Below are 15479 nucleotides of genomic sequence, written 5' to 3'. Positions count from 1 at the left end.
CGGCCGGCCAAGAACAGGCACCAGCTCTCTCTCTGTCTCTCCTGCGGTGGGGGGGGGGGGGGGGGGGGGGGGCTGCCCAATGCCTCTCAGTGCTCCTCCACCCTTCCATCCTGCAGGGGCCTTCACCTCCCTTCTGGCCAGGGACCCAGCCTACCTCACCGGGCTGGGTGGCTTCCCCTGCCCCGCCCAGCCCGCAGCCAGGCAGGGGAGATCTGAACCTTTCCCTGACCGGAACCCAAGAGAGCCTCCCAGGGGAGAGCCCTGCTTTTAATCCTGTGTTCTCAGAGGTGCATCCAATGTCCCAATGGCCACCTTAGGTGCCAATATTAAAATCTGAACATCCATTGGCCTAACCACAGCATCCCAGAAAACACATTTCCTGTCAAACCACCACACTGTGGGATATGCTCTTGTCCTGAATACTGAACTGCAGTATTGTCTGATGATTTTTTGAATCCTTTGAAGGCATTTTGAATTCTTTTTCAGCCTTAAATTAGACTAAATAGCTTTGATTTGTGGGTATTGAGCAACAGAAATCACTGCCCTGGCTTGCCTTTTTTACAGCTCCTTTCCGTGGGAGACTCGCTGCAAACGTCACAGCTGGTGAGACAGTGGGCACACCATCATTCTGAAAGAGCTTTGCACAGTAAACATAGAGGAGGATTAAATATTGAAATGCAGATGACAGGAGCTGCCCAATGGACTCTGCTGGTGGAAATCAAATACTAGTCTAGTATTTTGAATGCAAATAATTCCTCCCAATGAGGCCAGACAGGCTTGTTTGCCTTTGAATCTGAGCATGTGGACAGTAGTGGATGGTCTACAGGTTGAAAACAGTGTAGATACTTCTCCTTTTTTTCAATAGTAGCTCAGAAACTGAAAAGGCAGCTACAAAATGGTAAATACATCCCTACAGATTCAAAAATGGTTGTTCTTAATTTGCATCTCCACCATAACAACAAATTGTTAGAACTAAAATACAGATGGGAATTTTATAGCTTCTCAGAAATGAAGCAGGAATTGGCCAATGGGCCTTCTCAGAAATGAAGCAGGAATTGGCCAATGGGCCTTAGCAGTAGCTACAAGTTTTTCAGCATGAGGCATCTCAAAAGTGTTTTAACCGTACAGAACTTTTCTGTACTTTTGGCCTTTTATCTCAAGGATGAATCAAAAAAAAAAAAAAAAAAAAAAAGGAAAAAAAACCCAAGAAAAATAAAAAAAGAACAAACCCTACCAAATATATATATATATAACATGACTAAGATAATAAGCACAATCAGTAACATATATAGAAAAAGAACCCATGGTTTTTAACTTTCAACCTTGTCTTCTCAACACACTCTCGAAAATGGAATTGTTTCCCTATCTGCCTTGAAACATTTTGGAGCAAAAAACACTCTAAGGTCCTGATAGGTGTTTTGGTCAAAAATCCCTTCTTCTGGTTTTCTGTCCATAAGCAGAGTAATGGAGGGGAAAACTGGTAGCTGGCCAAAGGAGGTAGGAAGAGTGATCATCATCCACAACACTGGGGCTAAAGAAATTTCCACAGAAAATTACCTGCCTTATTACTTCTTCATGTGTTGGGTTGAAAGCTCAGAATCTGTTTCCATGTTTCCCATCCCTCGAATGTTCTATTTCACAGAATTCGAGCCCCTCAAACTTCAGTCCTGCCAGAACAGCCCGCCACGTGCTGTCATAGGGGATCTGCTGATGCCCACTGACTCTTACCAGTCTAGTGCTTGTCACTGTTGCAGATCAAGAACTACTGAATAGTTCTGATTAATGCTCTTAGAGTGGTTGAAAACAAGGAAAGAATGACTAGACATTTGTATGATCAAATCCCCTGATGGAATAAAAACATACCAGGACAACAAGCTTAATAAATGTATTCATTGTCATAAGAAGGGAGATGAAGGGTCCAAAAGATTACTTGCATACTTACTGTTCTAAATCCCTTGTTATCTGGTAAATTGCAAAGGATGCCCGGCTTTCACCAAAATGCAAATCAGATTAAAATGTGAAGCCTTACACTTTACTGGATAGAAAACTTCATCGTCCATTTTTAAATCTTAGAGATTGCGATGTTGTCCTGGTTTAGGGCAAATTTGGAGGAGAATTTCCAAATTAGGGCCCCTCCCCCCAACTGGTTCGGGAAGGATTCCTCAGAGAGAAGTGGAACGAACCTGTTCATTTAATAGGCACAGCACCCCCCAGCACGCAAAAGGAACAATTCTGGATGACAGCACTCTGAAAAAGATGACAAATTCAGAAAGTCTCTCTTGGGGGGGTGGTCACTTTGTTCTCAGTCCCTCCGGCACTGGGCCAGCTGCTGCAGGCCACAAGGTGCAAACTCTCGGTGTTTCCCAGGTCCCAGTCCGGAGCAGGTTCAAAATGGTCAGGAAGACCTGAAGGAGAAACGGTCCAGGAAGAAATTTGGACAGTTTAGCTAAACTAGCTAATGAGCAAAAGCAAGCAGAAGCGAAGCAAGCAAGAGTGAGAGAGAGCAAAGCCAAAAGCAAAAGCAGAAAAAGCAAAAGCTGCAGTCTCTGTGTCCCGCCAGGTTGATAAGAAAACCAAAACAAAACATTCCCTCTTCAGAGCCAGTCTTAAAGGTACAGAACATAATATCCAACATTCACAGAACACATGAATGGGGATACAAGCATCATAACGTCACCCTAGGACAGATGTATTTCCTATTAATACCTTAATATTAATAAGGTTTAGAGCTGGAATTCAGAGGGAAAAGAAAGCTATTTTGAATTCATTCTATTCAATCATCTTGTCTGGGCTGTCTCTTCCTGCTTTTCACTTCTGAAACTCTGTATGAAAGGCATAGAGTTCTGGATTAATTCTTTTCAGTTTCCCCTGTTATTCTTAACAGTTTCCCCTGTTATTCTTCTTTAAAGGCAAACCTGGAAAAATCCACACTTTCTTTCCCAACCACTTCTAAAATTCCATTGAGAAGCAAAAAACCCCATCAAACAACTAAATCTCTGCTCCAATTTGTAGGAAAAATCCCCATGCCATTAACTGCTTTCCTAACATTTTCTTTCTCTTGTATTAATATGGCAACCTTTTCTTGCTTTTATAGATTAGAACCAAATTCTTAAAGCTATAAGGAAACACAGGTTTACTGTAGCTGATTCTGAGATACAGTAGTCCAGCAAGGAGTTCAGACCTCAAAAGAAGAGTCTGTACAACAAGATTCAGCACAACGTTGAGACATATTAGCTATTTTTCAAGAAAAGCCGCCAAAATGAAACTGCTTAGACTTCTATACTATCATGGGTGCCTGCTTCCAGAACCTGACCTAAGTTGCTGGAAACTAGCTGCAATATTACTGCAAACAATGCTGTGAATGTAGGACATTGTTATTCTTCTCTTCCATTGAAAACCACAAGTGGAGTTGCGTCATTTTCTTAAAAATTCTCTATTTCCTTCCAAACTGCTAAAATAATGATAAATCAAGTGTTCTGTTCATACAGTTTAAATCTAATAATGTTCAAAATGAAAAAAAAAAAAATTCATTCAGATATGGTCTGCAATAATACAGCCGAGACAAGATGAACCAGTCTGGCCTACAAAATAAAGTGAAGCAGAATTTGGGAATTTGGAACACCTTACGATGTAATATTTAAAGAAAAAAAAGAAATAAAATGTAACCTACCCAAACTCAATCAGTGATGCACCGACAGAGAAAAAAGAACTAATTACTACTAATATTTCTTTCATTCTCAGACAAGAAGTTAAATGATCCTCTTGAATGCGCGGAAGATTGTTGCGAAAGACAGCAGCCTTCTTCTTTACAACATATTCTTCAGAACTCCAGGAGACAAATCATTAGAGCTATGAGGCTCTTTCTCTCTGTAAAACTTCCAGAGCATAGCCAAGATTATATTCCTTTAGAGATCCTCACTGCCCTGGGAGACTGGTGGAGAGTCTACAGCTCCAGTACATCAGCCAGACGCTCTGCCTTATTTAGCATGGCTACTGCAGCAAGGACATCATCTCTACTGGCTTTCTATCCAAAATATATGCAAGGCACAACAAAGAATATAGCCAAAACACTGAGCACAGCTTATGGCCTTCAAACAAAAATCTCACCATGGCAATACTGGATCTTCTGATCCAAACCATCAGGAAACATTTCTTTAGAGGCGAAAAAAGCTCCTGTTGATTGTACAAAAAATAGTGATGTAAACCAGAGTTGCATGACCCAATATTTCTATTGAACTGGAACTATTTTGATCAATATTATGGATCCATTTCTTTTCAGGGCATTTGGTAAAAAATGTAAAGTATAGTTTAAAAGGAATTATTGGATGCGTACTAAGTACTAGGGATTAGTTAAGGTGTTGGTTTTGCATGGCTTGGTTTTTGGTGGGGAGGGAAGAAGCCAGCCACAGAAGTGAATCTTTTGTGAAAAGCTCCTAGAAGCTTCCTCCATGCCTGGCAAAGTGAATCCCTGCTTGGCACTAAGAACAGACATGCTGCTAAGCCAATTAGACAAGCAGTAATATATTTAAGAAGGAAATCAAAACTGCAGCCAGTTAACTTTTAAGTTTGCTAATTTTTTGGTTGGCACCTCTTCTGGTTTGAAAGCAAAAGCAGCAAGAGATGCTGTCGCTGTTGCAGTGTGTGTTTTTGATTGCAATGCAGTTTGAGTAGTCAGTTTTATAATACTTCCGGTTTTGTGCTGTTGTAGCATATTTTATTATTAATGGATTGTTCCTTTCCCCCCGTGGTGTTAGTTTTTGCCCTAGTTGTCCATCTCCCCAAAGACCTGCCCTTTTGTTCCCTTTTCCTCCTCCCACTGAATGTCAATCCCTCCCCAAGCCTGCCCCTTTCTCTAGAAACTTCCCTATCAATTTTATAGTCTTCAAAACCCCATTGGTTTGTTTAAGTTATTCTCCTCCCCTGTAGTCCCCTATTGGTTTAAACATTGTATTCCCCGCCTTGTGGTCCACCCCCAGTTGCTCCCAGTGTGTTAAAGATTGTATCCTCCTCTGGGACCTCTCCCCATTTCTAAGTTGATGTATGCGTTTGAGTCAGTGTCTTTCTGTCCCTGACCCTCCAGGGAAGAAACTCCTTTGGAAAACATACAGAAGACCTCTCCCTGTTCCTTGTCCCTGCCCTCGGCGCAGTCCTATCCCCAATGCAGTCCACCTGTGCCATAGAGCAGCTGTGCCCTACAGCTGCACCCTGGATTCGACAGCTTTCTGGGGGCAGCCCACTCTGGCTGTTGGTGTCAGGAGCTAGTCGGTCTGAAGAAATCCAGCATGGCAGCAAGACTCCAAGTCAGAAATACAATTTATTAGGAAAAGGGGAAAAACCAAATACATGCAATAATACAAAAGAAAAACCACGGACAGAATACGACCTGTCACCCTGCTAGTTAGGGTGGTGGCAGCAGTCCGGATGAAATGGTCTTGTTGAAGTGGTGATCCTGTAGAAACCATCTGGTAGCTCTTGTCCTCTGAAGACCAGTGGGTGAGGGTGGCCGTTCTTCTAGGAAGCCAGTGGAAAGACTGCTTGTGGTGTCCCAAAACTCAGATTCTATCCAGCTGGGGATGCTTAGCTCCTGCCCCCTGGGCAGAGCATCTTGCAATGGGCTCAAATTGTTCTGAGTCATGCAGTGGTTCCTTGATTACCCTTTAAACAGAAATGGCTCCTGGAGGGAGTCATCTCTGAGTCATGTGGCAAGACATGGATGGCCCCGTTAAGAGATAAGGAGATAAGGAAAAAAACGATGCCCCTCCCGGTTTCAGCAGCTCTTGAGGTTGGGAGCAGAATACATTTTTATATTGTAGCCTAGGACAATACAGGATGAATGCTTTTGCATTTGCAGGAGGTTTGTGTGGATTTGAAAAGCATCCTTATAGCAGAGGCACAAAAGTATTCTCATACCCTTTTAAATCATCTTCAAACCAAGCAATTCTCACAAGAAGGTAACGCATGAATGACTTGCAAGTGAGTGAAGAAACACGGCAAAGATAAGTAGTGTTCAACTGCAGAGAATCGTTTAGGGACACCATACCTTTATATACCTTTATATTTTAAATCAGGAAGCATGGATGGACCGTTTTTTTCCCCTTAGTTGACTACAGAACCAGCGGTCCCTTGCGGGAGGGTGTTTGGATTCAAGATGACACTGGCAGCTAAGAGCATGGCTACATAGAAGGTGCTACTTTTAGACCAGAACATTCAACTACTTAAAGGCAGATAGGAGAATAGCTGACTAGTGACAGCTCTGAGCAGAAGAGCCTGTGGCTTATCCTGTGGGAACAATAGTAAGACATTTCAATTGAAAAACCCCATTCATTTCCAAGGACCAAACATCAGTAAAAATAAAAGGTCAAGTAAAGACACCCTAGTGCTCTTCTTATCAGAAGCATGTTCCTCCATATGAGAGCATTTAGGAAAGGACAGTCCATTCATAAAGAAAGGTGTGCCAGTTAGAAAACCTGTAGAACAATACAAGACAAACTCACACAATATACATCCTCAAATGCAAAATGAAGAAATAATCATTTCAAGCTTCCGTGGAATTAATTGCATTTTATTTGTTCTTTTCATTTCAGCTGCTATCAAGTTATTTTTTAAGACTGAATTTTATGAATTCAGCAAAGCTCTCTTTTGAATGTCTGCATACCCCTATAAAACACTGAGGTGACAAAGAGAACGGCAGTGGAAGGAAACCTGGTCCACCTCCCCCTCCTTGAAGCTTTAGGCCAGCGAGTGATTAGAATTTAGTCACTTCATTTGCTTTACCAAGAGAGAATGTTTTCTAGCCTTTATCTTTCCTTTTGGAGCTGATTCACTTTGTAGTCATAAATTCTTGACTCAGTTGGTGAGAAACAATGGCATTACAGCCGTGGATGTTAAAGTGCACTGATGGGAAATGAAGTTTTCATCTTCAGGTCCTTGCTTCAGTAAATCTTCCAAATTCATCAGAAAGAAAGTTCCCAGACCAGTAAATCCCCACTCAGATGACCTAATTCAAATAGTCTGTAGGCATAAGAGGCATCAAGCAGGTGCTGTCATCTGTTAGGGGAATACCCAGCCAGTACATGATTGTCTAGTTAGGCGGCAACAATTTTGGAAATAATTTAGTTTTTTTGTATTGCAAGTGAATGGTCAATACATTTTATTAGTGGATACGGGTAAAAGAATGTCTTCTGCATCCTTTCAGAGGGGAAGCTTCCCTAGATCTAAAGCTGCTCAGCTCCACGATAGGATGCTTTGTCTGAAAAGGGAACTCAAGTCTTTGTCCTTTTGGATTGCTTCCATAGTTTTTCACTCACTCTTCAGGTACCTGTTAATACGTTCTCTTATCCCTTGCAAACTTTTATGGCATAGTCACTGAATTGGTACGTATTCCATGAAGTCCACAGGCCCTGTTGAGATGCAGCCACAGGTCTCAAGGGTGTTAGCAGATGTTATTCTGAGGGCCACTCCTAATGATGTTTGATGGATCATAGTGACTGAGGAAAGTGCCCAAAGACTGGATGAAAGCAAATGTCACCCATCTTGGAAAAAGGCAACTAGGAGGACTTGGAAAAGTACAAGCCAGCCAGCCAGCGTCATTTTTATCCCCAGGAAGTTGATGGAGCAGCTATTGCTGGAAAGCATTGCCAGGCACATGAAGGAGGACAAAATAACATAGTCAGCATGGATTTACCAGGGGAACTTCATGCTGAACAACTTTTTAAACTCCTCTGATGAATCAACTTGCCCGGTAGATGAAGGGAATATTGTCTGCCTGGGCTTCAGGAAGGTTTTTGACATTTCTCTAGGTGGCAGCACACATACATCCCAGAAGGAATAGTGCAAAGAGGAGGGAACCAGTGTCTTTTCAAGGATGCTCAGTGAAAAGACAAGAGGCAGTAGGCACACACTGAAATACAGGAGATTGCCTCTGCACATCAGCAAATGATTTTTTACTGTGAGGGCGACTGAACCACGGCACAGACTGCCCAGAAAGATTGTGGAGCCTGGATCTTTGAAGACATGAAAAGTACACCCAGATATAATCCTGGGCAAGAGGCTCTAGGTAGCCTGGTTTAAGCAGGGGGGTTGGACCTGGTGAGCCCCACTGACGCCTTCCACTCTCGTTCATTCTGTGCTAGTGAATTCTCTTAGAGATGCATTTCAAGCACTGGCATGACAAAGATCTGTGCAGAGAGAGATCCAAATGGACATGGGATCTAAGTTCCTTAAGTAGTGCTCAAGAAGAATGCAAAACTCTGGGATAAGTGTCTCTTCCATAACTTAATCCCTTTCATGGGAAAATTCCCCAGCTATAGAAAGATCTTCTGATAGGCATGCTTAAGACTGACACTGGCTGAGCAAATTTCTCCCTATGTGTGTTTAAGACCAGTTAGGATCTTCACCAATAGTGTTGTCAACATAGTCACAGAATGTATATTGTTAAGAAGGGACAACTTACATCAGAATGGCAAATATTGGTCCACAAAATGTATTAATGTATGGGAACTATCTACTTGGGTTGAAAATAAAAAGAAAGAGTTAGTCTTTATTTATCAATTTCATCCCAATATTGATAAGGTAAGAAAAAGACCTTAGTCCTTAACCTTCTTAACTCAAACAAAGATTTTTAAAAATTCCTTGTAAAAAATGTATCCTAATTATCAGACTATGAAACAATTTTAGTTGGGAAAAAAGTTCCAAAATTGTGTAGATAGTGGTAAAGAAGCCAAGAAAATAGGTAAGAAACAAAAGAGAGCAAAAGAGTCAGCTTCAGTCTGCAAGCTCGTTCTAGAAGTAATCTGCTAGAAAAAGGAACCCCCAGTTGAATTTCCAATGTATTCATGCACTTGATTCAGTAACTAGTCAATGTAAAAACCAATCCTTTTGTACGACTTCTCCCAGCAACAAAAACTCCAGCAGCTTGACACCACCATCATGCCTGTCCCAGATGTACTTTAAAAGAAATTATCCTTTCTTGAAACTCTGTTTGCATAAAAGTTGCAAGACATTGGAGGGATTCTCCACATTCTCATTTCTCTGTGTGGCTTGAAAGTATATTTGATAAAATATGCAACAAAGCATATGATTTATAAGGTAGGGTAAAATGGATGATTTGGGAATTGATCTCTTGTTGATATTAAACTTCATATCCACTCTCTGTGAAGTTTCTAAAACAAATGATGGAGCTGAGGCATGAATCTGCCACAACAAGTGTTAAGCAAACATACACACTCCCCTTCACATGCCCCCCTTCCACACACACCTAGGCCCACGCAGAGGTCAGCATAGCAGATGATGAACACCTTGGAAAAGACCGAAATGCTAAATACCTCTCTTTGTGGGCAAAATAGCTGGTGCAACAATTCAAATATCTGGTGTAAAAATTCTGTTTAATATCTACTTCCTATTTAAAACACAGCTTTTCATTTAATTATATGTAGGGAATATTTTCATATTATTTGTTTCTTTACAATTACTTCATTCTCATGTGTTGTATGTCTAGGAATATTTTCTTCTAAAGATAGAAAAAAATAGATAATATCTTTTCAGAAGAAAACATTGGTTTATACAATTTTAAACCATCATGATATGGAAGAATTCTTTTGTCCCTCACTAAGGTGGAAGAACTATTTGGATCACAGATCATTTACAATGAAATACTTTACCTTTTTAAGATGCTTTCAGTCAATTTTATATCCTCATTGCTTATTCATTGTAAACAGTAATTTTTCAGTGAAGGGAAAGTGTGTGGTATATCTGCATTATGTTCAAACCCAATTCCTACTAAAGGCCAGGCTGAACCCCAGTAAATAATGTCCTGAATGATATTTTGCCGCCTTCTTTGGCACTTCATGAAATCCTAACATGAGGAAGTGTGGAAATACAGAGATTTTGTCCCATGTAGAAACCCATCCCATGTATTTTATGCTGTAATTCTTCTCTCTTTTAAAATTTGCTATCTTCTGCATAGTTTTCATTAACCTGTTACAGTAGTGAAAATCACAGATCAAGGTAATTTTGTAACACTTTGATTTTACCCCAAGAGCTGAGGGAAAACTTGCTCCTATACTTCAATCTGAGTTTCTTCTAGATTCAAACTTTGTTTCTCTACCATCAAGAGTCTCCTGTGTTGCTGCTCAAAGCCCCATCCAACCTGACCTTGAATACTTTCAGGGATGGGACACCCACTACTTCTCTGGGCAACCTGTTCCAGTGTTCCATCACCCCCACAGTAAAAAATGTCTTCCTTTCATCTAATATGTGCCAGAAGTATTAAATCTAGGCATATAAACTTTGAGGAAAGGTTTGAAATTCTTTTGATTTGAATCACATTTTATATGAATACTGACTTACAGGTGACTAAAATATGTTGATGGGCATTTGAGCTGACACTTTTTGAAAAGGTGCATGGAATTTAAAATTAAAACCAGCACCATTAAAAGCTTTGTGCCGTTTTCTTTTTCCTCTGGTATTCAAAATTGCATATATCAAATATCTGTGCTTCATACAAAGCTCTTAGACACTCTCAGAAAAAAGCTTTTCTTTCAGACTAAGTTGCAGTTTACGTAGAACACTAGTACTAGTGAAGGTTTTTCTGGGCATAGGGGGAACACCTTCTCATTGGATTTGTGTGCAGAATGCATTTTATCCAAACTGGAAAATTGATCCCAGCTGTGTTCTAGTCATCATTCTTACTGCATCAGGCCTGAAGATTCTGTGAAAAGTAGCCTGTGGACCTTGAACATAGCTCATGTGAAACAGATGAGAGGCGATGGAGAAGTTGAGGGAGAGAATAAAGAGCATATGGCCCAGTACAGACTAACAATTGTTTGGCACCCTTTAAAGGCTGTGTTTGACAAGCAGGGCTGAAGCAGGTCTGCAAAATATCCGGGAGATCAAAATCCATTGAAGCAAATTGCCCTGGCCAGTCACCTTGCTGCCGATAATTCCCTCTCCATACCAGCTGATCAGGCCTAACAATGCTGCTGCAGAAGTATTGTGAAAAAGGTAGGCATATTTTCACAGATGCAGGGGAAAATCCCCTTGGATGATGGTTCCAAGGGATTACTTGATGGAGCAAGTTATGTACCCTTATCTACCGTGCAATATCTAAGTTGGTGAGTTCACTATCTGTCAGCATCACTTTAGAAAATAAATGTTTGATGCACAAAAAAATATTTCATATGTCCTGTCTACCTGCTTCATTTCAACCAATGAATAGGCTACGTTCCATCAGCAAAGGGTTTATGATCCTATGTTTCTTTAAACTGTGGTAATTCTTTATTTTTTTCTAAATCAGACACTGTCTATTCATAAGATTCAGATGTCCATGGCAGGAGTGTAATTAAATTCACATGTTAAAAAATAACCTTCTTCTTGTTATCTTTTTATTAAATTACTGACATGTAACATCAGTCTGAGAGCTGAAGAAAACCCCTTCATTTGCTGTTTGCCAAGTATCATCTATGTGATACAAATTCTGCTTGAGAAATCACACCCGTACATTGCCATGTAGCACTACTAGTAATGCTTTCACAACCTTTTCTTCATCATTAGGTCTTTTGGTGAAGTGAATGATTAGAACATAAGCAAGGCATTTGTTCAAGATGCTCAGAAAGAGCTGTGGTCTGTTCTCTTCTTTGCTGCCTATGTTAGCACTGAGCTGCAAAAAATGAAAGATTACTAGAAAAGTGTTACTTTCAGTCTAAACTTGTAAATGATGTTTGGAATCCCTGTTAAATGACAAGGTGCTCTTTTAAAATATGGCATCTTAAGGAAAAATGTCAGCTTAAAAAGGTTTTGAGACAGTGCTTTCTGGAAAAAAAAAAAAAAAAACCAAAAGAATTGGAGGCATCTAAGGTCTTTTAGGCATACTATTTTGAAGATTGATTCAAACCACAGTTTCTTCATATAGGAAGAGCAGAGACCATAGATGCAACCCATTTAAAATGGATTTCTATATGTTTCTGGTTGGGATACCAGACATCATTTCTTGTGAAGTCGAGGGACTGCAGTTAGCACTCCAATAATTTCCTTCCCTGAAATTCAACTGCATTTCTCCTTTTTCAGAGTCCCCATTTATTAGTGAAGGTATGCTCTATCTATGCATTAGAATATTCCATTAGAGTGTGTGACTCATACTTGCTATATAAAATTAGCTGGAACGGAATGGATAGTTACAGTTGCTTTTATACAATAGCTTATTTGTCAAGTTTTCTTTAGACAATTTTGAAGCAGCACTAGCAAATAGGAAGTACAGCTTGCAGCAGGGAAGGACACTCTTCTGCTTTCTCAAGTTTCCTGTAGTTAAATAGACGCCAAAAGCTTTCCCTAGTACTACAACTGTCTTGTAGGAATACTTGATCTAATCCTACTTTTGATCAAATACGAATGGGTTACTTTTCTACAAGGCAGAACATTTTCTTTTAATAATATGTATTTTGTAAGGTGGAAACATGAACTTGTGCACCAGTCACGTGGAATGTACTCCTTATTAAGTTTCCCAACCTTCTTTAGAAAATATTGACTGTGTGTAACTTCAAAGAAGAATTCTGGGCATCTTCATTCTATTGATGTAATTGTTTTTCTGCCATGCTGGTATTGTTTTTCTATCATTTTTACCAACAGAAATATTTTCACCTGACACCTAAGGAAAAGACCTATGTTTACTCAACAGTGCGGCATCAGTACATTGTTTAGAATGATTTCAACATGGTCCCAAACATATCGGACACTAGACAGCAGAGGTTAGCAACAGGGAATGGGAATAACTTCTGAACCGTTTCAGTAGATTTCCCAGGAAGGGAAAATTGCTTTCTGCCACTGCAAAATTTCCCAGAGATTTTGTCTGGTTAAGAGTTTGCATCAAAAGAGTATTTTGCACAAACCTTGGGCAAGCTCCTGTCTCCGATTTACTAGTGAATGCAAAGAGGGTGAAAGTGCTGCTTCAAAGCCCTCTGTGTGCTTTCTGTACCAAGAGGGGGGGTGACCCCAGAAATAAGTTTGATCTCTCTTCAGAACACAAGGCATTCATCACCTCATCATCACTTCTTCTGGCACTCATAGCATCTTACGACTAAGAAGCTCTCTTGCTTGCTGAAGTGCGTTCAGCAAAAAAACCTTGTCTCATCAGCAAATTTTGAACACCAACTACATGTCGAGTCAATTCACAATGCTGCAGGGCAATACTCTACCCCACTAGTAACACGCCACTAATAGAAGAACTGTGTAAAACTATTTTTGAGCCAAGTAATCGGAGGGAAAAATAGAATTGGGAAACTGCACATTGTCTGGAAAAAAGTCTCCTGCCTCAGTCTTACGACTCATTTGCTGGTATCATTTTTAATAGTTGGGGCTTTTTAAATTTTGTAGAAGAAAAATAATACTGCACCTTTATGTTTCCTTAATAGAAGTACAGCCATTTCTTAATAGATTAGAAGTAAGCCATTTTGAATATGTACAAATGGTCTTTTCAAATACATATGCTATAGCAACTGTGAAAGTAATCTAAAGGTTTAAAAGATTTTGGAAGAAAGTAAGTCTAAGGTGATAGAAGAAAAGAAGAAGAAAAACAGCAGTTTTCTTCTGTTGAAAAAAAACAAAAACGGAGGACCTTGTACAGTGGAGATGTATTATTTGACTTCCTGAAAAACTGAGTAGTTTGCTATTGCCATGGTTTTTCATTAGGAAGGAAGAGATTCCTTTGGCAAAAAAACCCCTTCACAATTGACTTGACAAAAATGTTTATGACACTTAACTTCACCAATCCTGAAGAAAAAATTCTCATCACTTGATCTGGAATCATGATGTAATGGAGACAAGGATGTCTAAGCCATGCCATCAGGAACATAAAAAAGCATTAGAATGCAGGTAAGACTGAGCTCCTGAACTAGTGTGAAGAGATGCAACAAAGACATTTTCCTTTAAGAGTCTTCAGGATGGAAGGCAGAGCAAATTTTTTCACGGGAATTATTTCTGAATAGAATGAATCTTCAAAATAACATTGTTTTCCAAACCTGTTTACAGTATCTCTTACCATGATACACAGTTCCAATGAATAGAAAAAGCAAAGCACTTTTTCCAAACTGTTGTGCACTCTTAAGCAATCTACATAAAAATAGTATTTTTTCATGCTGGGAATGATGTTAATTACAAAAAAAGCCTTGTAGCACACTTGCACTTAGCCTCTTGATTAGCAAAGCTTTTTATTCATCAAACACGTTTCACATTGACTATTTTTCTCTTTTAAATAACGGCGTCTTTGTACTTATGCAGCATCCATGAAGAATTTCTTGGGTGTAATTTTGTACCTATCCTAAATGGCAGGTTCTGCATTCTGCCATCTGTCTAGCTTTGCCATTTGATGCAGCTTCTGAAGGTATTTTCAGAATCGAGACTACTTGCAAGAATGATGCTAAATCCATGCATTTTACTCCTTGGTTAATGCAAAAATATTTTTCCTTTACAGATCAATGAGAACAGGAAAATAATGATGGTGAGTTCAATTCCTTAGAGAATACAAAGAGGACTATTATCATCATTAGAAACCAAGCAGGTGTATTTATGCACATGCAGTATACTCCTAATGCAAATTACCCTGTAAATTCAAAAGAATCTGTATCATAGGAGTGGATGGAATGTTTCTATTATATTTTGCTTAAAGCAGAAAATTAATTCTTTGACAGCCACTCTGATTGCAAGCTCACTTTCAACTACAGCTTTCAAACAGATGAACGTGTCTGTTTATAAAACGATACAGTACAGTACACAATAGCAAGTCAGGTCATAGACATTCAAAAGAAAAAAACAGATCAAAGGACACATTCATTCCAACTACAAGCCCTCAAGAGAGTACAGTCAAATGTCCCCAGAAAACTAGGCAGGTGGCGAAATTCTCTATTTGGCACAGCAGAAGCAGCTGCTATCTTAAAGATGCAATCCTGCTTACATCACCCTTCAGAGCAATCTTCTGTACCTCTGGCCCAATACACCATCTGCTCTAAACCATGGACTTCACATTTGCATTTCTACAGAGTCCTGTCCTGCAAACTGACTCAAAGTTCCAGGAAATAGATTTCCAAGATTTAGAAATGTGTTGTCTGCATTTTTTTGGCTTTTTTTCAATTGGATTTCATTTTGATCCTATCTCCTTTCCAGAGCGTTTGTAAGCCTTTCTTATGGGGTCGCAAGATTCCGTTCCTTCCCGAAAGGAAATGAAATTTCCTTTCGGAAGGAAACGGAATCTTGCGATTTCAATGGGGACCAAGAGAGAATCTTTGGTGCATGTCCCTGCCCAGATGACATCCCATGACTTTTGATGCCTTTGACTTTGGGAAAGATTTTTTTCTTCTTTTTTTCATTTTTTTTAAGCATCCATGCCATGTCTTTTATAAGTTCTCTTCTCTTCACGCTGTTCTTGCTCCTTGCAATTTTGCACTGATTTGGCAATGTCTGGAAGCTTAGTTTTGGCATTTTTGTATTTTGCA

The sequence above is a fragment of the Molothrus ater genome, chromosome 1 (genome assembly GCF_012460135.2).
Source record: "Molothrus ater isolate BHLD 08-10-18 breed brown headed cowbird chromosome 1, BPBGC_Mater_1.1, whole genome shotgun sequence".
NCBI classification, from domain to species: Eukaryota; Metazoa; Chordata; class Aves; order Passeriformes; family Icteridae; genus Molothrus; species Molothrus ater.
This window is presented reverse-complemented; position numbering follows the sequence as displayed.